At 39.0% G+C, this 24,777-nt stretch overlaps 1 pseudogene; it reads right to left on the reverse strand.

The window, feature by feature from the left end:
* Nucleotides 1-23,654: 23,654 nt before the first annotated feature.
* LOC102863572 lies at nucleotides 23,655-24,130 on the reverse strand (annotated as a pseudogene).
* Nucleotides 24,131-24,777: the final 647 nt, after the last annotated feature.

Genomic DNA, 24,777 nt, shown 5'->3' on the forward strand with positions numbered 1-24,777 from the left:
CTTAAAAGAATTAGTTTTGTACTGTGGATGTTGTTGATAGGGACAGTTCCCCTTAATGGAGTTAGTATAAGTCAGGCTCAGCCATCCTCATTATGCCCACACTCATTTTTACAGACTTCATGGGTAAAGTACTGAAAGACACAGGAAGCATCTTCCAACAAAACACGAAGAAAGGAATACTCAGGGTCACTATACCCAAAAGAACTGGTAGACATTGAATCATTTCAGGAAGTAGCATATGATCGAGAACCAATGATGGTGATCAAAGTAGTACATGGTACACAGAAGACATGGACAGAAAATAAGACTACAAGAACTGACAGACTATCATCTGAGCAATTTCAACAAAAAGATGCGGCATTGGACATGCTCCCTTGCTTATGCCAAGAAATCTGAAAGTCAGGAAGATATCCACATTTGTGTCCATTACAAAAAAGGTGGCATCATCAATAATAAAGTCTTTCTCAGGAGTATTTAAAAATGGCTGAAAAAAATTCCATACATATAGGCACAGAATTTAACTCAGGTCAAATATTAGCACCTGATAAAAAAGGAATGGATGTCTTTGAATGATGGAGCTGGTGAAGAATTATGAATACACCATGGGTTGTCAAAAAGGGAGTTCTGGTGGCCTAGTGGCACAGAGCTGAACTGCCAACTCCAAGGAACACAGTTGGACTCCATTCACAGCACCTCAGTATAAAGATAGGTAATATCCTTCCGTGTGACTTATTGTTGTCATATGCTTTTGAGTTGCCTATACACAACAGTGAGTGACCCTATACACAACAGCCCTACATCCTGCTCTTATCCTCTGCCAATTCTATTGTCTCTGACACAACTACCCCATTACCCTAGTCACTGAATCAATCCATCTCATCGAGAATCTTCCTCTCCTGCGCTGTCCCTCCACCCTCCCAAGCATGACATCCCTCTCCAAAAACTGGTCCTACCTTGTAATATATCCAAAGTATGTCAGACGAAGTTTTAGAATCCTTGCCTCCAAGTTGCAGCCTCGTTCAACCCTCTCCTGGAAAGAACCTGTTCGTTCTCTTAGCAGTTGATGGTATATTCAATACTCTTCTCCAACACCACAGCTCAAAGGCATCAATTCTTTTATCACCCCTAGTCACTGTCAAGCTCTCAGACGCATAGCAAGTGACTGCTAAGACTATGGCTTGTGTCAGGAGCACCTTACTCTCCAGACAGACACCATTGCTCTTCAGTACTCTGGAGAGGTCTCTGACAGAAGACTTTCCCAACACAATACATCTTAGGACCTCCAAAAACCCACTGGAGGGTCAGTTCTCCATTGATGGTAACTAACAACGGGCTGTCGAAACAACAAATTTATCTCGAAAAAAGTTCAGTAAGAGTGCCTTTTAGAAATAAAGATGGTGACATTCCATATCACATACAATATACATGCTATCAAGAGGGGCCAGCCTCTGGAACAGGAAAAAGTGTTTAAAAAAGTGGAGAGTCAGAAAAGACATTCAATGAGAGTGGCTGACACAGTGATTGCAATAATGAATTTACACACTGCATAGAGTTTAAGACTTGTGCAAGATTAAGAAAAATTTTGCTCAGAGGTCATTATGAATTGGGGCAAACTTAATGGCACCTAACAAGAAGAAATCATCCTATTTACAGGCTGTCATCTTCCAAACAGAAAATCTGTAAGTAGCATAAATGCCTTTGCCATGTTGCTGTTACAGTCAGGAAAGAGTATACATTTTGTTACTTTATCAGTCATCCTTAGAGGAAAAGAACACATGCTTTACTATTCATGCAATACACTTTAAATTTGAATTGTGTAATTTTCTTCCATCTGACATTCCATAAAAGACAATGCCAATACCAAGAAAAGAGCTACAAAATATCTAAAATGCAATAAAAACATTTCTTTAAGATTAATTTAGAATTGTTACATTTTGAGCCAAACCAATGACTTTGAGGATTATCATTTCTCTGATGATGTCTGAGTCCCAATTAGTGTCAGAATTTCTTATAGCTTTTGATCCCAGTTACCAGTACATAATGCAATATTTGTTAATTAATCTGCCTGACAACACTAAAATTTACACATTTAAGTATTTACATCAATTCACAAAAGACAGCTGTTACAGCTTAGAGCCCAGAAAGATTTTTTTTAATTCTTACGTACTCAGGTCTGAACAATACCAATATGTGTATTATAAATCTTAGAAGTATTACTCCTCACTCATTTTCATTTGTTTGAGACTGAAAATACAATGCTCCATACTTATCCAATGAGTAAACAGTCGCCTTTCTCCATGCTTATTACACAATAACATACAGGTAACTTTTGTCTTTCTAATGCTTTCATCGATGCTACCAAGCCAAAGGAGGGTGACTTATAATCTGTGGCCCTCGGGCCTGTCTTTCATTGTTTTTGTTCAGACATTCCTCTAGGTCGTACAGCCCTGGTGTACAAGTTGCTGTACAGCGGTCACTTGTGGTTGCTGCAAGGCTGAACACTGTGACACTGATGTGTCAACTGTGTTAATGGCTGGTTACCCAATGCGGGCAGAGAGTGAGGTGGAGCTCCCCAATTAAAACAAGCTTGGAAGGAGGAGTGGCATCCACTTCCATAATAGCTTGCCTCCGGAAACCCTATGAACCTGGAGAGAGGATGAAATGCACCCAAGCGTCAAGGACTCTCCTTCATAGGGTCGCTATGAGTCGCCTGTGGCTCGATGGCACTTAACAACAATGCTTTCATCATCAGACAATAACAGAACTGCTATAAAACTCGCTTTTTCTATCCATCCTCTTTCCTAGTAAGTTGTCTTCCATCCAAATCTTTATTTCTAAGTTATCTGCAATGTTCTGTTCTTTAATAAACTTCCTTAGACTATTTACAGAGCCTTTACTTTTACTTCTTTGTACTAACTGAAACAAGTTTTCCCCGAGAACATGATTTCCTTTCCAGATGAGTCAAAATCAGAAATGATTCTCTCATACCTCTTAAAATGCTTTGGCATTTTTCTCTTATTTCATTCACCATTTATGCTATAGTACCTAGTAGTATTCGCCTATATTCTTCCTATTTTGTGATACAATTGTATCCAAAGTCTCCTCTAAGACCTAATGAGTCATCATTATTATTACCAACTTAACTTCAAACTAGGTGAGACTATTCTTTGGAAAGGAAAGGAACATCCTATTTGGAAAGACGGAGTCAGGGAAAGAGAAAAAGACCCTTACTGACACATTGAATGTAGCAATTGGCTCAAGTGTGTCAGAGATGAGGAGGACGGCACAGGAAAGGACAGGGCAAGGCCTCTTCTAAATCCAGCTTCAATTTCTAGCAGTTCTCTGCTGATGTACTATTCAAGCCATTTTTTAGTAGTTCTCAAGATTTTACTTGCATGTGATATTAATGATATTGTTCAAAATTTTCCACATGCTAAATGATTAGTTTCCTTGCACTTCATTTTGCATAGAAACCACTATCAGATTCTGATGCATATGTAAGCAGTTCTATAACCTTACAGCTGGCTAACAGGCAAATATATTCAGAGAGGCTAATATATTCAGACATGAACTCTTCCTTTGGTGATTCCCATAATCTTACTTTAGGGGATGCCAGCCAACTCCAATTTTGTCCTTAGATCCAAGTTGCATTCTCCAATCCCACTACTAAAGTTTACAAAGAGTTGGGGTATCTATTTTATGCTGTGTCATTACTTATCTGTTTGAACCTGAAAACAGGAAAACTGGTACCCCATGTTCTTTTAATCAAAATTTTGAGGACAACTTTCATCCAAATTAATTCATGAAAAATGAACGAAGCATATTAATTTATCCAAGTTTCTAAAATGAATACAATCTACAAGCAGTGTTCTATATCACAAATCTCTACAAGTCCAAAATTCTTGGTAAATGGCAAACCTCAATTTGATGAAAAGAAAATACTCCATTAAATGCACACAAAAATGGTATGAAATATGAGCAATGTTTACACAATCATAACAGAAACATTTATCTATAATGAAAAATTATGACTTGCAAGATTTTAGTAATGAAGTACTAAGTTATACAGAGAATTTAGTTATTGAAAAATAATTAACTCTAATAATACTTGGAACAGCGAAGATTGGAGGGAAAAATCCTCCAATGTACCAATGTTCCATTTCCTTCCAGGCTTCCTGGAGTAAATATGCAGTGTTGCAATAAAGCTCCTTGAAAAATGAGTCATCTTGAATCAAACATAATCAACAAGATAATGATTAACCAAAAGCTGGCACAAATCCCAGCAAAGTAATATAATTCAAATTCATCTGCTTAAAAGATAACTCATATATAATGCTGCTATCTCAGAAATCTCAGATATTTAAGCCAATGAGTGGTTTATATGTGGTTTATAATATGGTAATTGTCTATATTTGTTGACACAAACATACAGACCTGTATATTAAAATTTTTTATGTCTTCTTAAACAGCGGTAATTATTATTTGCCTAAAAACATTAACAAATGAACATATGCTGTCGCCACTTTACACTCTATGCAAAACTCTGAAATTTCCAATTTAATATAGTTTATATATTTCTGCCTAATTTAGTAAGCCATAAAAACTGAGCAAGACACAGTAAGTATTACCTTAAAATGAATGCTATGTTCCTTAAACTGTAACAATGTGTAGTTTACCGTCTTTAATGAGAAAGTGAATTAAATAAACAGGGTTATTTGAGCCCACATTATTGCTGGAAGTACCCAGTTACCTATGCCAAAAAATTTGCAAGACAGCCACACAGCAAATCAACTTGAAGAGATCCGTTTGTGTCCCTCTGAAGAAAGGTGAAGTACAGTGTGGAAAATAACAACTACTATCATTAATATTGTATGCTACCACAATTTCTACCACTAGTCTGCCAGTTTGCCATATTGTGGCATCATGTTGCCATCATGTTGGAGGCTCTATCACTAATAATTCAAATGCTAGTAGGGTCACCCACAACAGACAGGTTATACCAGAGCTTCTAGACTGAGATGGATATGAATTAGGACATATGCTAAGCAAGTAATTAGACAGCTGGACCAAATGAATAAGAATGTGGTTTCAGGGCGGAAGAAAGACTCAGCAACAATCTTCACAATAAGATGACATAACCTTGCTTCCTGAAGCACTCACAGACTTCAGTCTGGATTACATCTCAATCTAAAGAACACAAAAATCTTCCCAACTGGTCCAACGGGCAAAATAAGATACACAGGGAAAAATCTCTTAAGTTGTTATCGATTTCATTTTATTTGGATCCACAACCAACCACTCAAGGAAGCAGCACCCAAGAAATCAAGATGTAGTTCACTGGGTAAATCTGCTATCAAGAATCTCTTTAAAATCAAGGATCTCCGTTTAAAGATTAAGGTGTCAAAAACTACCAAAGAGCTTACACCTGACTGACAATGAAATCAAAACAACCTACCTTCCAGAATCCAACTGCTTCACAGCAGAGGCTCCAAACCCAAACTGCCTGACCCAAGTCATGACATTTTCAATTGCTTCATATAGGCATTTGTCTGTGTGGATTACAACAAAATGTGGCTAATTCTGAGAAGAATAGGAATCTCAGAACACTTGATTGTACTATGCTTGAACCATGAGACACAGTAGTCAGAACAGAGCAAGGAAACACTGTATGGTTCAAAATCAGGAAGTGTATACGTCAGCAATGTGTCCTGTTCTCCCTACCTTTTCAAACTATATGCAGAACAGATTATCCAGAATGTGGCATCAGGATTGGAGGAAGACTCAACAACACCCTGAATTATGCTGCTGACACAACCTTGCTTGATGAAACTGAGGAGGACCTGAAGTGCTTGCTGTAGGTCAAGGACTGCAGCCTTCAATATGGATTGAAGCTCAACATAAGGAAAACAAAGATTCTCACCACTAGGTCGACTGGCATCATCATGACAGATAGTGAAGAGATTGAGCCTGTTAACAGCTTCCGCTTGCTTGGCTCCAAAATCAACACTCTTGGTACCAGAAGCCAGGAAACTAAAAGACAAACTGCACTGGAGAAGTCTGCTGTCAGGGACCTCTCCAGAATATTGAAAAACAACAATGTCAGCCTAGAGACTAAGGTGTGCCTAATCCAGGACATAGTCTTCACAATTACTTGTTATACATCAGAAAGCTGGACAATGACTAGGGATGACAGAAGAACTGATGCCTTTGAGCTGTGGTGTTGGAGAAGAGTACTGAACATACCATGGACTGACTGAAGAACAGGTTTGTCCTAGAGAGGGTGAAACCAGGCTGTTCCTTGGAGGCAAGGAGTCTGAGACTTCATCTGACATACTATGGACATGTTGCAAGGAGGGACCAGTCCTTGGAGAGGGACATCATGCTTGGGAGGATGGGAGGACACTGCAGAAGAGGAAGACTCTGGATGAGATGGACTGATTCACTGACTGGGGGATTGGGGGTAGGTCTGTCAGAGACAATGAGATTGGCTCAGGATAGAGCAGGGTTCAGAGCTGTTGTACAAAGGGTCACTGAGTAGCAAATGACTAGATGGCACATAACAAAACAACAACATATGCAAGCGAAAATGTGGACAAAGAATAAAGAAGATCAGAGAAGAATTGTTGTCTTTGAATTGTGGTACTGGTGAAGAATACTGAATATGCCATGGGACAAATAAATCTTCTAACAAAAATTATGAGACTTCAGCTCACAGATTTGGGGCATGGTCCTCAGAAAGGGCTAGTCCATGAAAAATGACATCAAGCTTGGAAAGGTGGTAAGTCAGTGGGAAAGAGTAAGATGCCATGAGATTGATTGACAAAGCGACTGCAACAGCTGGCTTAAGCACAGCAGGAACAGTGAGTGTGGCGCAAGACCGGGCCAGCTTTCCATCTCCTGTATGCAGTGCTGCTGTGAGTAGGCACAACAGCACCTAAGCAGCACTCAACTTTTGCCGAAATTAATTCAAAAACTACTTCAGTCTTGTAACACCAGAGGCATTAGATTTCATCTAATACCAAAGGTTTTTAAAGACTATCCATATCCTACTGGTGTACATATTTCCCTCACCAGTCCTTCTATCTTACCTGTCTGATTTATCTACATTTGTATCCAGAAATTTCAAATGTGGCATATCAGTAACTTTTCAATACGCCCCACAACTCCTGCCTACTCCTTCAATTGTACCCACATCTGCAATTATTTGCACTACCATGCTGATCGGTTGAAAAAGTAAAATCCATGATTCATTCCTTTATCCCTTCACTCACATATCAGCACCTCTATTAAAAACAAATAAACAGAATACCAAACCATTTGTCAGTGAGTCATTCCAACTCAACAGCTAGAATAGGGCAGAGCATAACAGGGTTTGTAAATCTTTATGGAAGCAGAATGCTACATCTTCCTCCCACATAGTGGTGCATGAGTTGGAATGACTGATCCTTCAGACAGCAGTTGTGTGCTTAACCACTGTACCACGAGGACTCTTTAACGCACAGGACTTTTAAATCTTCACTTGCAATAACCTCTGGTGTAGAGATGTTAGGCGTGGAATGGGGACAGTGTGATTCACAGATACAAACTCTGGCAACTGAAGAGACATAGTTAAACACATACTCAAACACCTCAACTTTTTCAAGGACTCTATCATTTAACAAACGGTTGGGTCTGGTGTGGTTTGGGTTTTTTTTTTTTATTTTCCTGCATTTCTAAATTTAAAATGATATGAATACTTATGATTGTAAAACAATACTCATTGATAGAGAGTTAGAAGTGACTCAAAGGTGACACTCCAGGTGGTTAGCCGGAGACAATAAATTGCACACGATAAACTACCAATCATTCTTTTACAGAGCTGCTTGTAAATTCAAATTGAGAGAGGGGAAGCATTTGAGTTAGCAGCACAACTCCCTATAGACTACCCTCATGTTGTCGAGTCACATATGACCCATAGCGACCCTATGAACAATGAACCATAGTAACTCTATGAACAGCAGATCTGAACCCTGTTCTATTCTGCGCTATGCTCACACTGCCTGACACACGAGAGCCAGTTATATTCAGTCACCATGTCAATCTACCTGGTTGAGGGCATTCCTCTCCCTTAACAATCGTCTGTCCTTCTGAGCATCATGTCCTGCTCCAAGGAATAGCCCCTCCTAGCAACACATGTCTAATGTATGTGAGGTGCAGCTTGATCACCTTTGCCTCCAAAGAGCATTCTGGCTGCACTTTCTCCAAGACAATTGTTTGCCTTTTGGCCATCCAAATGTTGGAAAATGTTCAGTACTCTTCTCAAACATCACAGCTCAGCAAGCTCTGGTGGCCTAGTGGCAAGAAGCTACACTGCAATCCTACAGGTGTGCAGTTCGAATCCACCAGATGCTCTGCTGGAGAAGGAGGAACAATCTTCTCCTGTACCAGTCAAATCTGATTTGATGGTACACACACAAAAATATTAAAAAAAAATTTTTTTTTTAAAAATCACAGCTCAGAAGCATAAAATCTGTCATCCTTATTTACTACTCATCTCTCAGTGCACAGCAAGTGACTGGAAAGATCATGGCCTAATTCAGACACATCTTAGTTCTCAATCTGACATCATTATTCCTCAATAATTTGTAGAGGTCTCTAAGTAAACACGTTCCCAGGGCAATACATTTCCTGATGTACCAACTCTGCTAGTATTACGGGTGTTAACTGTGGATTCAAGTAAGATGAAGTGGACAGTTTCAATCTTTTTGTCTCCATCTATCATGATGTTGCCTATTGGACCAGTGGTAAGATTTTTTGTTTTGACATTAAGATGAAATCCATATTGAAGACTAATTGTGTGATTGTGTGTGTGTGTGTGTGTGTGTGTGTGTGTATTTTCTTAGATCTTCAGCAGTAAGTGCTTCAAGTTCTCCTCATTTTCAGCAAGCAAGGTGGTATCATCTGAATAATGCAGTTATTGATGAATCTTCCTCCAATCTTTCCTAAGAGTACAGCTTCTCCAATAATTTGCTCAGCATACAGAATGAATAGGAATGAAGACAAAATACAACCCCAATACACTGACTTCTTAACTTTAGACCATGGAGTGTTCCTTGCTCTGTTCACACAACAGCTTCTTGGTCTAGGTACAGATTTCACAAGAGCATAATTAAGAGTTCTGGGATTCCCATTCTTCTCAAGGTTAGCCACAACTTGTTATGATCCACACAATCAAATGCCTTTGCATAGTCAATAAAGCACAAATGAACATTCTTCTGGTATTCTTTACTTTTAGCCAGGCTCTATCTGACATCAGTAATGACATTCCAAAAAAAAAAAGGTACCCACTTTTGGTAAAGTAACCACAAAAATAGTTGTACTGCTCACAGCTTTAGTATGCTTGGCTCTACAGTCAACACTCTTGGCACCAGCAGCCACAAAATTAAAAGATGTATTGTGATGGGAAAGTCTGCTGTTAGGGACTTCTCCAAAGTACTGAAGAGCAATGTTGTCAGTCTGGAGACTAAGGTGTACCTGATGCAGGCCATGGTCTTTGCAATCACTTACTACGTATCAGATAGCTGGACAATGACTAGGGAGGATAGAAGAACTGTTGTCTTTGAGAAGACTGCTAAAAAAACAAACAGGTTCATCCTGGAGAGGGTTAAATCAGGCTGCTCCTTGGAGGAAAGGATTCGGAGCTTCATCTGACATACTCTGGACATGTTGCAAGGAGTGACTGGTCCTTGGAGAAGGACGTCATGTTTGGGAGGGTGGAGGGACAGCACAGGAGGGGAAGACCCTCTATGAGGTGGACTGATTGAGTGACAGGTAATCAGGATGAGTGTGTTGGAGACAGTGCGACAGGCACAGGACAGAGCAGGGTTTAGGGCTGTTGTACATAGGGTAGCTATGAGTTCCAAGTGTCTCGAAGGCACATAACAAAAACAACTGCTAATTTAAAGGTAATGCTTCTGAAAGTTCAAATCCATCAGTTTCTCCCAGAGAGAAAGATGGGCAATCTCCAGCTGGATATACATCTTCTTGAAAAACTGCAGGAGGGTCAGCTTGAGTGGGTTCCAACTGAAGGAGAATGAGTTTGAGTAAGCCTTGTGATGTTGGTGACCATGGAAATAAATGAGTTGCATAGGCACAAATATATGCATGTGTATATGTTTTTGTGTATTCATAAACTATAAGGAGCTCTCATGACCTACGATGTAAGATGGCATGCTGCTAACCCTCAGTTACCTCTGGAGATTCAAATTCCTCAGCCACTTTGTCAAAGAAAGATGGACAATCTTCTCCTGTGCAATTCAGAACCTCCAATAACCCACTGGAAATTCAGCTATGAGTTGGTTCCAAGTGAAGGACAATGAATGAGAGAGCAAGTGCTAGGAATTCATAAACAAAAGTTAATGCCAGAATCTTAAGTCTCTATTGTGCTCTGACGTAATGCTGCAGTCACTGTGTCAATCCATCTACTCAACAGTACTGACAAAATCAGTAACTGAAATGATTCATAAAACACTCATTATCCAAAATAAAGTAACAGCTGCAAATGAGAGAAGCATGGTATAGTTGAAAGCATACTGGATTTTAAACATGTTTAGACTTGGGTTTTAGTTCTTGCTTTATCACACTATGTGATCCCAAACAATTCCTTTCAAAACTTGGCCTTTATTTATAAAAATAAGGGGGGGGGGGCAGGAAATCAATGCAAGCTCTAACTAGTAAGATTAACTAGTAATAAATCAACGGAGATTATGTTCCTGAAAATAACTTTAAAATGTAAACTCTAAAATCCAAAGTGCATACAAAATTTTAATAGAAACCAACGAAATATATCATTTTCTGTTACTCTGTTTAGATTTAAATTTATTTTGTCTAATTTTCAATTGAGGAGCCTTTGACTGATCAAATGAAATGTAAAACAGTGGGTGGTTTGCTCAGCAGAAAGAAGATGTAGCCATCTGCTTCCACAAAGATTCACAGACTGGGAAACCTGTGGGTCAGATCCATTCCGTCCCACAAGGTTACAACAAACTGGAACACACTTGGCAGCAGTGACTGGGTATTTTCCAATTAGTTTAAAAAAGTTAACTGAGATCTTTCTAAGACAATTTCGGTAAACTAAACCAGGTGGTTAACAATAAACAAAGATTGATGGAATAGAATTCGGAATTTTCTTTAAAAAAGTTCTACCCATACGTGGTATAATTTTCATAAAATATGCCAAGGCAAGTCAAAAGAAAGAAGTTAATCTTTCCAACAAATGATACAAGAACAAACAAATATATTATCAAAAATTAACTGTGACCTTTATTTCATACTATATAAAAAAAATTAATTCTAAATGGATCACAAACCTTAAAACAAGAGCTAAAACTATAAAACTCCTGAAGACAGCAATATAAAAGAAACGTTGTATGCATGTCTCTCTCTCACGGCCACGTCAGAACTGATGCACAGCTAAGCCTCCAGTAAGGTTTCTCAGGCTATCAATCCCAGAGGAGGAAAGTGCTCATGTTTCTCCAGTGAAGGTGCTAGTGGATTTGAACTGCCAGAGAAGCCTGTGTGGCCTTTGGGTTAGCAGGGCAACTCCGTATGGACTAGTCTACCAGAGGTTCCCTTAGAGAAGCTAAACTAGGCAAAAATTTCTCAAAGTACAAAATATAAGGTTAAAAACTAGATACTAAAGAATATAAAGTTTGAAAATAATATATAAGCATAGCAGGTTTTGGCAAGTAGGGTTGTGTCATCTGCATAACGAAGATTGTTGATAGATCTTCCACCAATCCTGACCCCACACTTCTCATAGAGCCCAGCCTCCCAGATGATCTGTTCTGCATACAGGTTGAAAAGGTATGGAGACAGGACACATCCCTGGCATACGCCCTTCCCAATTTTGAACCATGCAGTGTTTCCTTGCTCTGTTCTGAATACTGCCTCTTGGTCCAAGTATAGGTTTCCCATTAGCACGATCAAGTGTTCTGGGATTCCCATTCTCAGAGTCAGCCACAGTTTGTTATGATCCACGCAGTCAAATGCCTTTGCATAATCAATGAAACACAGATAGACATTCCTCTGGTACTCTCTGCTTTCAGCCAAGATCCATCTAACTTTAGCTACAATATCCCTAGTACCATGACCCCTTCTATACCCAGCAGACTTCTGGCAGTTCTCTGCTGATGTGTTGTTCCAGTCGTTTTTGGATAATCTTCAGTAGAATCTTGCTTTCATGAGAAATCAATGATATTTTTCTATAGTTTCCACACTATGTTGGGTCGCCTTTCTTTAGAACGGGAACAAATATAGATCTCTTCCAGTCAGCTGGCCAACTGGTTGTTCTCCAGATTTCTTGACACAACTTGGTGAGCATGTCCAGGGCAGCATCTGTTAGCTGAAATATGTCAATTGGTATATTGTCTATTCCTGGGGCCTTATTTTTTTGCTATTTCCTTCAAAGCAGCTTGAACTTCTTCCTTCATCACCATAGGTTCTTGTTCATATGTTGTTTCATTAAATTCTTCTGTGTCTGCAAATTCCTTTCGGTACAGTGACTCAGTATAGTCTTTCCATCTTCTTTTAATACTTCCTGGATCATTTAATATTCGGCCTAAAGCATCCTTGATTATAGCAACTCGAGGTTTGAATTTGTTCAGTTCCTTGAGCTTAAGAAATGCTGAGCGGGTTGTTCAGCCCTTTTCATTTTCTGACTCCAGCTCCTTGCACATTTCATTGTAATATTTTACTTTGTCATCCCACACTGCCTTTTGAAATCTTCTGTTCAGCTCTTTAGCATCTTGAATTCTTTCTTGTGCTTTGGCTTCTCTGCGCTCCAGTGCAATATTCAGAGTTTTGTCTGACATCCATTTTGGTCTTTTCTTCCTTCTCTGTCTTGCTGAACTGAGGAGGACCTGAAGCGCTTGCTGCAGAGAATCAAGGACTGTGGCCTTCAATATGGATTGAGGCTCAATGTCAAGAAGACAAAGACTCTCACCACTGGACCAACTGGCAGCATCAGGATGGATGGTGAAGTGATTGAGATTGTTCACAGCTTTAGTCTGCGTGGCTCCACAATCAACACTCTTGGCACCAGCAGTCAGGAAATGAAAAGACATTTTGCGATGGGACAGTCGGCTTTTAGCAACCTCTCTAAAGTACTGAGGAGCAATGGTGTCTTTCTGGAGACTAAGGTGCGCCTGATACAGGCCATGGTCTTTGCAATCACTTGTTATGCATCAGAGAGTTGGACAATGACTAGGGAGGATAGAAGGAGAATTGATGCCTTTGAGCTTTGGTTTTGGAGAAGAGTATTGAGGGTACCATGAACTGCTAAGAAAACAAACAGATTCATCCTTGAGAGGGTTAAACTGGGCAGCTCCTTGGAGGCAAGGATTCTGAGGCTTCGTCTGATATACTTTGGTCATGTTGTAAGGACATGACCTTGGAGAAGGACATCATGCTTGGGAGGGTAGAGGGACGGCGCAGGAGGGGAAGGCCCTCTAGGAGGTGAACTGATTCAGTTACTGGTGTAATCGGGATGGGTATGTCAGAGACAGTGAGATTGGCACAGGACAGAGCAGAGTTTAGGGCTGTTGTACATAGGGTCACTGAGTCGCAAGCGACTCGATGGCACATAACGTAATATATAATATCTAGTCTCTAGTATATAATATATATTCATTCTAGAGAGGGTTAAACCAGGCTGCTCCTTGGAGGCAAGGACTCTGAAACTCCATCTGACATACTTTGGACACGTTGCAAGGAGGAACCAATCCTTGGAGAGGGACAGTCACGTTTGGGAGGCTGGAGGGACAGGACAGCACAGGAGAGGAAGAAGAACTTCAATGAGATGGACTGACTGAATGGCTGGCGTAATGGGCTGAGCGTGTCAGAGACAGTTAAGATTGGCACAGGATAGAGCAGGGTTTAGGGCTGTTGTATATAGGTTCATTATGAGTCCCAGGTGACTCAACAACATATTATTATAAAATGATAAAAGTTAGAAATAATAAAATAAAAACAATTTCCATCAAATAAACTTAATGGAGTTTCATAAAAATAAACAGTTCTGTTTTTCAAAGACAATTCACAACGCCAATTCAAATAAACATTAAATTTAAAAAAACATGTTCAAGGAAAGTACTCAATATCCCACAGGTGCAAAAGGAACAAACAAGTCTGTCCTGAAGGAAGTGCAACCAGGGTGCTGCTTCGAGGCAAAGACAGTGAAACCCCAACTCATATTTTTCAGGAGAAGTCAGTCCTTGGAAAAAGACATCACGCTGGGAAGGATAGAGGGTCAGGGAAAGTGAAAGACCCTCAACAAGATGGACCAGCATAGTGGCTCCAACAATGGGCTCGAGCATAGTAAAGAAAGTGAGGAAGGTGCATGATAATGCCAAGTTTGTATCTGTTGTTCACTGCGGTGTCTAGGAGTCACAGTGGAGACTTGACAGCACCAACCACAATACTGGTTTTCAAATTCCCTAATTTCCCTTAGGGTAAATAGCAAATCTGTCTACTTGCAGCATTAAAAATATGTACCTCTTGCTTTACACAATTGTCAAATAGAAATGGAGGTGTCTCAGAAAGTCAATATAAGTCTAGAATGCACAGAATTTACTTTGGCTATATACTCTTCTGTCAAATTAAAAAACTCACTCGTGTCGCATTGGAACCAACTCACAGATGATGTGCTACAAGGTTTTTCAGAAGCAGTGACTGAGTGGGAAGAGCCTGCCTACAGAGCCACAGACTCTGGGTTGGCAACGAACTCCTTAACCACCATGACACCTTAATTTTCTGTCGCAAGTAAATTTAGGAAAAACATGGAAAAGCAATTCATTGAATTGTCAGATGTTGTCTCACAACTCTGGACAACAGAAGGAAACCCTGCCTCATCCTGCACAACCTCCAAATGCTGTTGTCACTAACCAGCAAAGCTCTTTGAGGTCTTCCTTTAGCACCATCCCAGATAAAGAAAAAAAAAGAGACAGCAAAGCTCAGGGAAAAGGACACAGGCTCTGAAGCTCAAGTTATTCTAACATCTCTGACATTTTCATTCAAAGTTCTATGACCATTCACGATAATGTGTTTAAGTGTCTGCTTCATTCAAGAGTTTTTCCAACTGCATCTCATTTTAAGAAATCTGTCCATTACTTCCTAATCTATTCTTGAAGGAATGAAAGAAGGTGGAAGAGACGAGGGAGAAGTTTAAGGCTTAGTTTCTTATGCAGATTAGTGCAAAAGCTCTAAACTTATTCCTACGTTTAATACTGCCCACTCCAATTCATTCCCTACAGTATCAGCAGACTGAACTTTTGTAAACTCAAATTTGACTTTACCTCTCCTCTGCTTGCCTTCAAATCAAATGAAAACATTTATGACATTGCCAACTATAGATAGGATAGACTTTATGTTTCAATTTTCATCAAAATACTAAAATTATTAGTATTTAGACATTCCGCAAAAGCTCCCCTCTATGTTCTGCTGAGGACAGAGAAAACAAAACAGGCTCTAAAGACATAAAAATCAGCTTCTGTCAAGTAAACTCCAACTCACACAACCCTATGTGTTTCTGACGACTGCAATCTACAAGGTCTTCAACAACTCTCACCTTTAGAAAGCAGATTGCCTGGTCTACCTAGGTTAAAATGTCAACCGCACCACAGTGTATTACCCTATTACCCTAAGCAGAGGTTTTCTATACAGGACCATATGGTAAATATTTTGGGCTTTGTAGGCCATTTGCTCTCTGTTGCAATTATTCAACTCTACAATGGTCATGTGAAAGCACTGCAGACAATAAACAATTGTATGGCAATATTTCAGATAAAATTTTAATTGTTGTTACGTGCCTATTAGTTGCCTGTGACTCATAGCAACCCTCTGTAAAACAGCCCTTAACCCTGCTCTATCCCATGCCAATCTATTGTCTCCGACACACCTACCCCATTAACCTAGTCACTGAATCAATCCATCTCATGGAGGTCTTCCTCTCCTGCGCTGTCCCTCCACCCTCCCAAGCATGACGACCTTCTCCAAGGACTGGTCCCTCCTTGCAACATGTCCAAAATATGTCAGACAAAGCTTCAGAATCCTTGCCTCCAAGGAGAAGCCAGGCTTCACCCACCCTCTCCAGGTCAAACTTGTTTGTTCTCCTAGCAGTCCATGCAATACTCTTCTCCAGCACCACAGCTCAAAGGCATCAATTCTTCTTCTATCACCCCTAGTCACTGTCCAGCTTTCTGATGCACAGCAAGAAATTCCAAGGACCATGGTCTTTATCAGGCACACCTTAGTCTCCAGACTGACACTGTTACTCTTTCGTACTTTGGAGAGGTCTCTGACAGCAGACTTTCCCAAAGCAATTCATCTTTTAATTTCCTGGCTACAGATACCAAGAGTGCTTATTGTAGAGCCAAGCAAACTGAAGCTGTTAACAATCTCAATCTCTTCACCATCCATAAAGATGCTGCCAATTGTCCCAGTGGTGAGAAACTGTTTTCTTGATGTTGCGTTTCAATCCATATTGAAGGCTGCAGTCCTTGACATCTGTAGCCAGTGCTCCTCAGTTTCAGCAAGCAGGATTGTATTGTCCACATAACACAGACTGTTGATGAGTCTACCTCCAATCATGATGCCATATTTTTCCTCAGAGCCCAGCCTCCGGGATAATCTGTTCCATCCGCATACAGATTGAAAAGATATGGAGATAGGACACATTCTTGGCACACACCCTTCCTAATTTTGAACCATGCAGTGTTTCCTTTCTCTTATGGACACTTAAATCTGAATTTCTCCTCACAAAATACTATTTTGAAATTTTTCAACCAATAAAAATTGGAGAAATACTTCTTGGCTTATAGGCAGAACAAAACACAGGTGGTAGGGTAGATTTGGCCTATGGGTGGTAGTTTGCCAACTTCCAATACTGTGTTTCTTCACCTCAGTTTATTCACTCAATATGACTATTAAAATCTACTCAGGTACTCTTATCTGCAAATTATAAAATAACCTTCCAGAAAATCATCTGGCCTTCATTCTGAATTATTTCTGGCAAAGACTAACACCTAAAAAGTTCATTATGAGGGCTAACAAATCAAGAGCAGATGCTTGGCAGCTGGGGACCACTGACTACGCTTCCTCAAGTCTGATGGTTCCTAAGCCCTCAGGTACAGATAGATGGTGGTAACCATTCACCTTTGTAAACTCTGAGACATGGGAGTTCTGTGCTATGACCCCTCCCAGATAGCACCCTATGTGTCTCCTCCTTTGTATCTTCTTTGGTAACAGGAATTTTATAGCTGTGAGTAGGTATATTCTCTGTTAAGATTCTCCCAACAGTTCTAGCAAATTACAGAATCCACAAAGGCAGTGAGAACCAGCTGAGGCTGGTGTCTACTTGTCTGACAGTCTAAAAGAAAGATATCTTTCTAATCTTTTCACTGTGTGAAGAAGTAGTTGGGCTGGAGATAGTGTGCGAAGTAAATGAGAATGGGAAAGCAGAAAAGTGTAGAATAGGCACATTTCCAGCTGAAGGCCTAGATTCATGGTGATCCTAACTACAGAGTTAGCAAAGAAAGTGAGAGCTGGCCACTGTGCCCTTTGTTGTTTGCTGTTAGGTGCCATTGAGTACAGCTCATAGCAACTGCTACATATATTGTCAAGTATGAACTACAGAGAACCTATGAACAGATGTAAACCCTGTCCTATCCTGAGCCATCATCACAATCTCTAACACACTCGCACCCACTGCTGCAATCACTGTGCCAATCCATCTCTTCCAGGATCTTAGTCTCTTTCACTGACCCTCCACCTTCCCAAGCATTAATTCCTCTCCAAAAATAGCCTCTCTTAGCAACATGCTATATCACAGATGCTTCTCTTCATTGTACAAAGGAGAAAAATCAGGGTCATATAAAGAAAAGTTTAAAAGAATAGTAGTCACTAATCTACTGTGGGGTATTTTCCCACACTGGTCTATATAAGGGGTTAGTCAGCAGCTATGAGAGAAGATATCACTGAAAAGGAGGATTTTGAGTGGAATAAAAACTAAGCGAAATATGAGACATTTTCCTTTCTGTTCTTAAGAAATAGTATATTACCTAATTAGCTGGTGGTCTAGTTGGTAAGGGGTTATGTTGTCAACACAAAGGCAGTCAGTTCAAATCCACCATCTGCTCCAGTGGAGAAAGTGTGCTAACCTCCTGCCCAGTGATTTCCAGACTCTGAAAATTCATTGGAGGGTCAGCTATGAGTTGGTTCTGATTTGATGGCACATAACAACCAATAATTATGAAATGGCTAAATTATAAAACACTATACGTAATGGAAAATAAGACAAGCACATGATTGGTTTCTGTAAATTAAACCAAATGTGTTAAGAATTCAGAAATGAAGAGGGAAATCTCTGTGGAATGAAGTGGTCAAGGGAAGAGATGGTACTTAAAATAGTTTCTGATAAATAGGAGTTATATAGTAAGAAAAGGAAAAGATAGTCAATAAATGATGACATAAGAAGCATCAAGATAAGAAGAAAGGGGATGCTAAAGATATTCACGTAATTATCGAAAAGAAGAAGTAAAGCTGAGTCTAGAGATGGGGAAGTTTGAAAGCCAGGCTAAGCATTTATCTTACAGAAATTAGAAGTGATTAAGTGTTTTTAAGCTCAGAAGTAACAATAAAAGTAGTGTGTTGGAAAGAAAAATCCTGGTGATTCAGTCTAAGCTAGAGCAAGATTAAATCAAATGCTGAGAGATTAGAGACATAAGAACTTTTAAGCAAATCTGAACACTTAAAACTACACCAGTGGTTTTCAAACTAAACTGAAACAGTTTCATCATCATTGTTGTGGCACAGTAACACTCTCAAGAATTATACCAAAAAAAGATCTTACATTATTTTATACAGGCTATTAGTAAACAGCTGTTCAGAGCACAATCAACAGTCCAATCTGCTTTTAAGAACCACAGCAGGTATTAACAACCGGAAAGAAAGAAGGCCTGAAGGTGGAAGAGGTGACTTCATCATGGTCACACAACCCACTGTTTGCCTCTACCAGCACCACCACCCACAAACAGCTGTCTGAAGAGCTTCATATTATCCCTGGAACTTTCCTTACTAACTGGTCACTGAAAACCCCCTGCCCTTGAGTCCAACTCCCAATCCTCCATCAGTTACCCAAGCTGTAAATCTTAACAGCTGTAAATCTTAACAGGAAGACACTCAATTTTTTTAACTCCAAGCAGCTAGGCGGGGGAGACTGAACTGCTGGTTTTTTGTTAGTAATCTAACACTTAATGAACTATGCCACTTAATAAATATGCTCCTTAATAACTTGTTTCAAAAAGAGTTTGAAAAAGAGATTGATCAATAGTGATCTATAACAATTAACCTTAAAAAAAATTACTGAAAAGAGGGTCAAATTCTCTAAGAAAAATATTAATGATGCAAGGTAGTAACACAAAATTATATACAAATTATAATGCAAATAATTAAGATTTTTAGAAGTTTACATGTGTGTATTCCAAAAACTTAAGACCAGGTACCAAGAAAGACAGAGGATAAAGTAGCCATCTGATAAAGTAGCAACAGCAGCTGTCTGTGTCTTACCAATCTGACTTGGCATTTAAGATTATTTTCCTACCAGCAAATCTGACACAATCAAGTCCCACAGAGTTAACTGGCTTGTATCACCAACACCTAGTCTTTAAAAAAAAGAGAGAGAATGTGTTATATGGAGTCACTGATCTGCGAAGGTGAATAATATAACGAATCTTTTTTACTGTCTGTCTCTTCTCACTTTAAGCATCATAAAGAGGATTTTAGTTAGTCTGTTTCATGGATTCATTCCCAATATGAGAACAATGCCTGAAGCTTAGCAGTTACTAAAAATATTTGTTAAAAGATTATATTTTCATTCTCAAACTATAGTTAATTTTAACCAAAAAGTTGTCAGTGATATTATGAGCATCATCATCAATTAATAAATAGTTGTATAACAGGTTCTGTTTTCTTCAATCTACTTAAAAGTTACCCTGGCGGATGTTGCTGAGAGTTGGGAAGAAGCTGAAATCATGATGTATTTTTGATCCCTTAAGAAGTTATAACAGTTAATTGATGTAACAAGTCTGTTGTGGTGCTTAAAAGTCATATGCTTACCAAATCTGCATCCTTGCCTTGCTGCTGCTGGTAATGCCTTTGAGCAGACCCACTTCCAGCGAGGTCAGGCACAAAACAAGGGTATTGTCCTGAACCATCCGGACATGAGCTGTGCTGATTTCTCTGCTACAGCTACAGCTACCTTGTCAATCCATCTTCAAGTGTCCTCTTTAGTTTACCTTCTATTTTCCTAAGCATGATGTCCTTCTCTAAGGACTGATCTCTTCTGAAAACATGTCTCAAGTACATGAGAAGAGGTCTTGCCATCTCTTATCTAAGGAGTATTCAGGCTGCAATTCTTCCAAGACAGATTTGTTCATTCTTCTGACAGTCCACAGTATAGTCAGTATTTTTCACCAACACTGTAACTTAATCTGTCTTCTTTATTAATTGTCTGGCTTTGAAATACATAAAAGGTAACTGAAAAAAAAAATCCTGGTCTGGGTCAGGTATATGTTAGTCTTCAAACTTAAGTGTCTGCTTTTTCTAACATTTTAAACAGGTTTCTGCAGCAGATATATCAAGTGCCATTAATTTGACAGCTGCTTTCACAGGCATAGACTATGATACAAGTAAAACAAAATCTTTGTGATAATTTTCTATTTATCAGATGCTACTACTTACTGGTCTGACTATGAACATTTCTTCTGTTGATGTGGGAGGAAAGAACCCCGGTGTGGTAAGCACCGCAGCTGATAAAAATGAGCAAGATGAGTACTATGTTTCATGAAAGTTTACAGTTTTGGAAAGCCTAAGGGGCAGCTCTACTCTGTCCTATAGAATTACTATGAGTCAGATGCGTGGAAAAGAGGGCTGGGGGAAGAGGAAGATCTTCCAAGGGATGGATGGACAAAATGACTGCCACAATGAGCATAGCAGTGAAGAGGACATACGACAGAACAAGGTTTCAATCTGGTGTTCAAAGTGTCAACGTCTACACGACAGCACCTAACAATCAATAACAATAACATGAATCAGAATGAACATGATGGTGGGGTAGAGTTCTGTTTTGGGATTGGGGAGGTTTATGTTAAGAGGAATCCATAATAAGGTTGCTATCCCTTTCAATAAGTTATATAAATAAACCAAATTTATTTAAATGTAACACATAAACTACAGTGTCAAAAAGTTTTCTAAGTATTCCAAAGTGACCATGGGCTAAACCACAGACTGTTAGCATGAACAAATCTGTCTTGGAAGAAGTGCAACCCAAATCTCCCTAAGATAAAAAAAGACAGTAAGACTTCATCTCATGCACATGTTATCAGAAAGAATCAGATCATAGATACAACAACCACAATGTTCACAATCAAAACAAAGGAAAAGCAAGTATCTTAGAAAATCATCACTGAATTCCCTGCCATAAATTAGAATGACACCAGAACGCTCATGGTAATGCTTCCCTTCCTGCTCCACATCCCTTCCAACTGGGGTTGAAATCTCAACCAAAGTGGGAAATACTTGTAATTTTCTCAAGTTTCTGTGGGAGCAAGAAAATACACACATACATACATACATATACATAAATGTCATTCCTTTAGGTTGTTTCCAAGTATTTGGAGGGAGATTGTGTCCTTGGCATCTAGGTTCCCAATTACACCTTTAAACAAAGACATGCATTTGTTAGGTGAAGTTGGCTAGTAGAAGCTTAATCCTCAATGCTCCCAAAGCATCTTACATTTCACCATCACAATTCTTATTACACTATTTTAAAACTCTACATTATAAGCTCCATAAGAGCTTTGTTTATAGAAGACGAGTGTGGAGCACATACCAAGCATTCAATAAATATTTCCTGAATAAATATTGTCTGAATCCCCCACAGGAGTCCAAGATTCATGAGAGCAGGGACTTTGAGTACACAGTTCATCACTATTCTACTACAAAGAACACACAATGGAATCTAAGGAAAGCAATAAAAAACTATTTAAAAGAAGATAACTATGATCAAGATTTTTTTGATGATTCTCTTTGGAAAAACAACCAACCTAAATAAATTATGGCTAACATTAAGAATAGGATAAAACATAATGCATGAGAATGCATAACACACAATATGAATGAAGAATTTGACACAAACTTTGTAAGCAAACAAATAAAAAAAAATTGCATGCTCCAAATTTTAAAAGAAAAAAAAAAAAAAAGAATAGGAATCCCAGAACAATTAATTGTGTCCACGTGAAACCTGCACCTCAACCAAGAGGCTGCTGTATAAACAGTGTAAGGGAACACTACATAGTTTAAAATTAAGAAAGAAGTATGTCAAGGTTGTATCTTCATTCCATCCCTATTCAAATTGTATGCTGAGCAAATCATTTGAGAAGCTGGACTCTCCGAAGAAAAACGGGATCTCAGTATAGCAGGAAAATTCATCAACAACTTGCATTATACAGATAACACAACCTTGCTTGCTGAAAAGTGAGGATTTGAAACACTTAATGCAGAAGATCAAAGACCATAGTCTTCAATATGAATCACATTTCAGTATCAAGAAACCAAAAATTCTCATCAGTGGACCAATAGACAACATCAGGATGGTGGTCGTGTTGCTGTTACGTGCCATCGAGTCACTTGCAATTCATAGCAACCCTATGTACAACAGCGCTGATGAAGAAATATTGATACTGGAAACAACTTCATTTAACTTGAATCCACAAAATCACCTTTTGTACCAGCAATCAGGAGATTAGATGTTTTGCACTGGGAAAGTCTGCAGTCAGGGAATAGTCCAAATTACTAACAAGTAATGAAGACTAAGGTGCATCTGATTCTGACCATGGACTTTTCAATCACTTACTTGAGACTTGGACAGTAAATAAGGATATCAGGAAAACTCTGAGCTGTGGTGTGGGAGAAAAGTACTGAGTACCCCAAGGAATTCCAAAAGAACAAACTATGTCGTGGAGAAAGTGTAACCAGAGTGCTCCTGGAGGCAAAGTTTCTTCTCACATGTTTTAGACACGCTGGTAGCAGAGGCTCTTCACTGGAGAGTGACATCATGCTGAGAAAGGTGGAGGGTTGGTGAAAAAGAGGAAGACTCCCAACTAGATGAACTGACACAGGTGACGGCAGCAATGAGCTAAAGTATGTCAGCAATTATGAGGATGGCACAAGATAGTGTAAAGTTCAATCTACTATTACTGGAGTTGCTATGAATTATACTTGACTCAACAGCACATGAAAACAATGACCAAGAAATATACTTTTTAAAAAAATAAACGTTCTGTTTGAATTTTTTTTTTAATATAAAACTGAAACCTAACCTCAACCCCATCATTTCATGTCCTGACAAGCTAAGATTAGGAGTTTCTCAATGTACAGGTTTCAGTGTTTATATAGTCACTAAATACAAGCTACAAATATCAAGAATAAAATTTCAAGAAGTCAAATGCTGTTTAATTTTTCAATTTTTTTTCATTCTAAATTTTGTTCCCAAGTATCCTTTTCTTTTTTTTATGGTGAGATAAATTTGTTACATTTAGAATTAGCCCGCTGGACTCAGTTTAGATGATCTCAATTTTGTTGGCAACATCCAAAGCATCATACATAATCAGGAGCAAGTTGAAACATAGGCCTTCTTCTCTCCATCAGGCCTAATCAAAGTGTTGACCTTAGCCACATCAATGTCATAGAGCTTCTTTACAGCTTGTTTAATTTGGTGCTTATTGGCCTTGACATCCACAATGAACACAAGTGTGTTGTTATCTTCTATCTTCTTCATAGCTGACTCAGTGGTCAGGGGAAATTTGATGATGGCATAGTGGTCAAGCTTGTTTCTCCTGGGAGCGCTCTTCCGGGGGTATTTGGGCTGCCGTCGGTGTCTCAGCGTCTTAGGCCGCCGGAACGTGGGTGACATGCGGATCTTCTTTTTTTTTTGGCTGTGGATGCCCTTCAGGACTGCCTTCTTGGCCTTCAATGCCTTTGCTTTGGCTTCAGTTTTGGGAGGGGCAGGGGCTTCCTTCTTCGCTTTCGGCGCCATCTTCGTAGAAAGTCCCAAGTATCCTTTCTAAAACAATCTCTAATACAAGATGACAAAACTTATATTGTTTGTACCTAAAATGGATCCACATTAATCATAAAAGGTAAGGATCAAAGAAAGAAATTTAATGCTAAGAGGTACTAAAAGTATTCCAAGAAAACAACGCTATGCCCCAACTAAACTGAAAACAGGATATCCTCTTAAGTTTAAAAAAAAAAAAACCAAACCCAAAAAAAAGAAACCCCTCCTACTTACTCATCAATAGAAGTCACTTAGGATATTCTCTGGAACAAACAGCAAGTAAATTTTGTTCTTTGCCCTGATGTCATTAAAGATCAGCATACAAGAGTCAAATATGATTTAGGTAAAGACATCGGTTATCAATTCTGAGTAACCATTTTTCTATCAGAAGCCAACTGATTTTTACAAATTTCTATCAATTCCTGAAAGAATACATTATCTGGGAAAAATTTAAAAGAGAAAATAAGTATGTTCTTATTAAGGAATAATATGACAAATACAGCCATGATTCCTGACTAATTGAGAGAACTTTCTGTTAATACAAATAGAGGGAGCACAAATGACTGTAAAAGAAATCAGTATTATCAAGCTTATGAACTGAAAACCTCATGCACTTGTACTCAAGA

This window comes from Elephantulus edwardii, unplaced genomic scaffold, assembly GCF_000299155.1.
Source record: "Elephantulus edwardii isolate Elephantulus edwardi_28Jun2011 unplaced genomic scaffold, EleEdw1.0 scaffold00019, whole genome shotgun sequence".
NCBI classification, from domain to species: domain Eukaryota; kingdom Metazoa; phylum Chordata; class Mammalia; order Macroscelidea; family Macroscelididae; genus Elephantulus; species Elephantulus edwardii.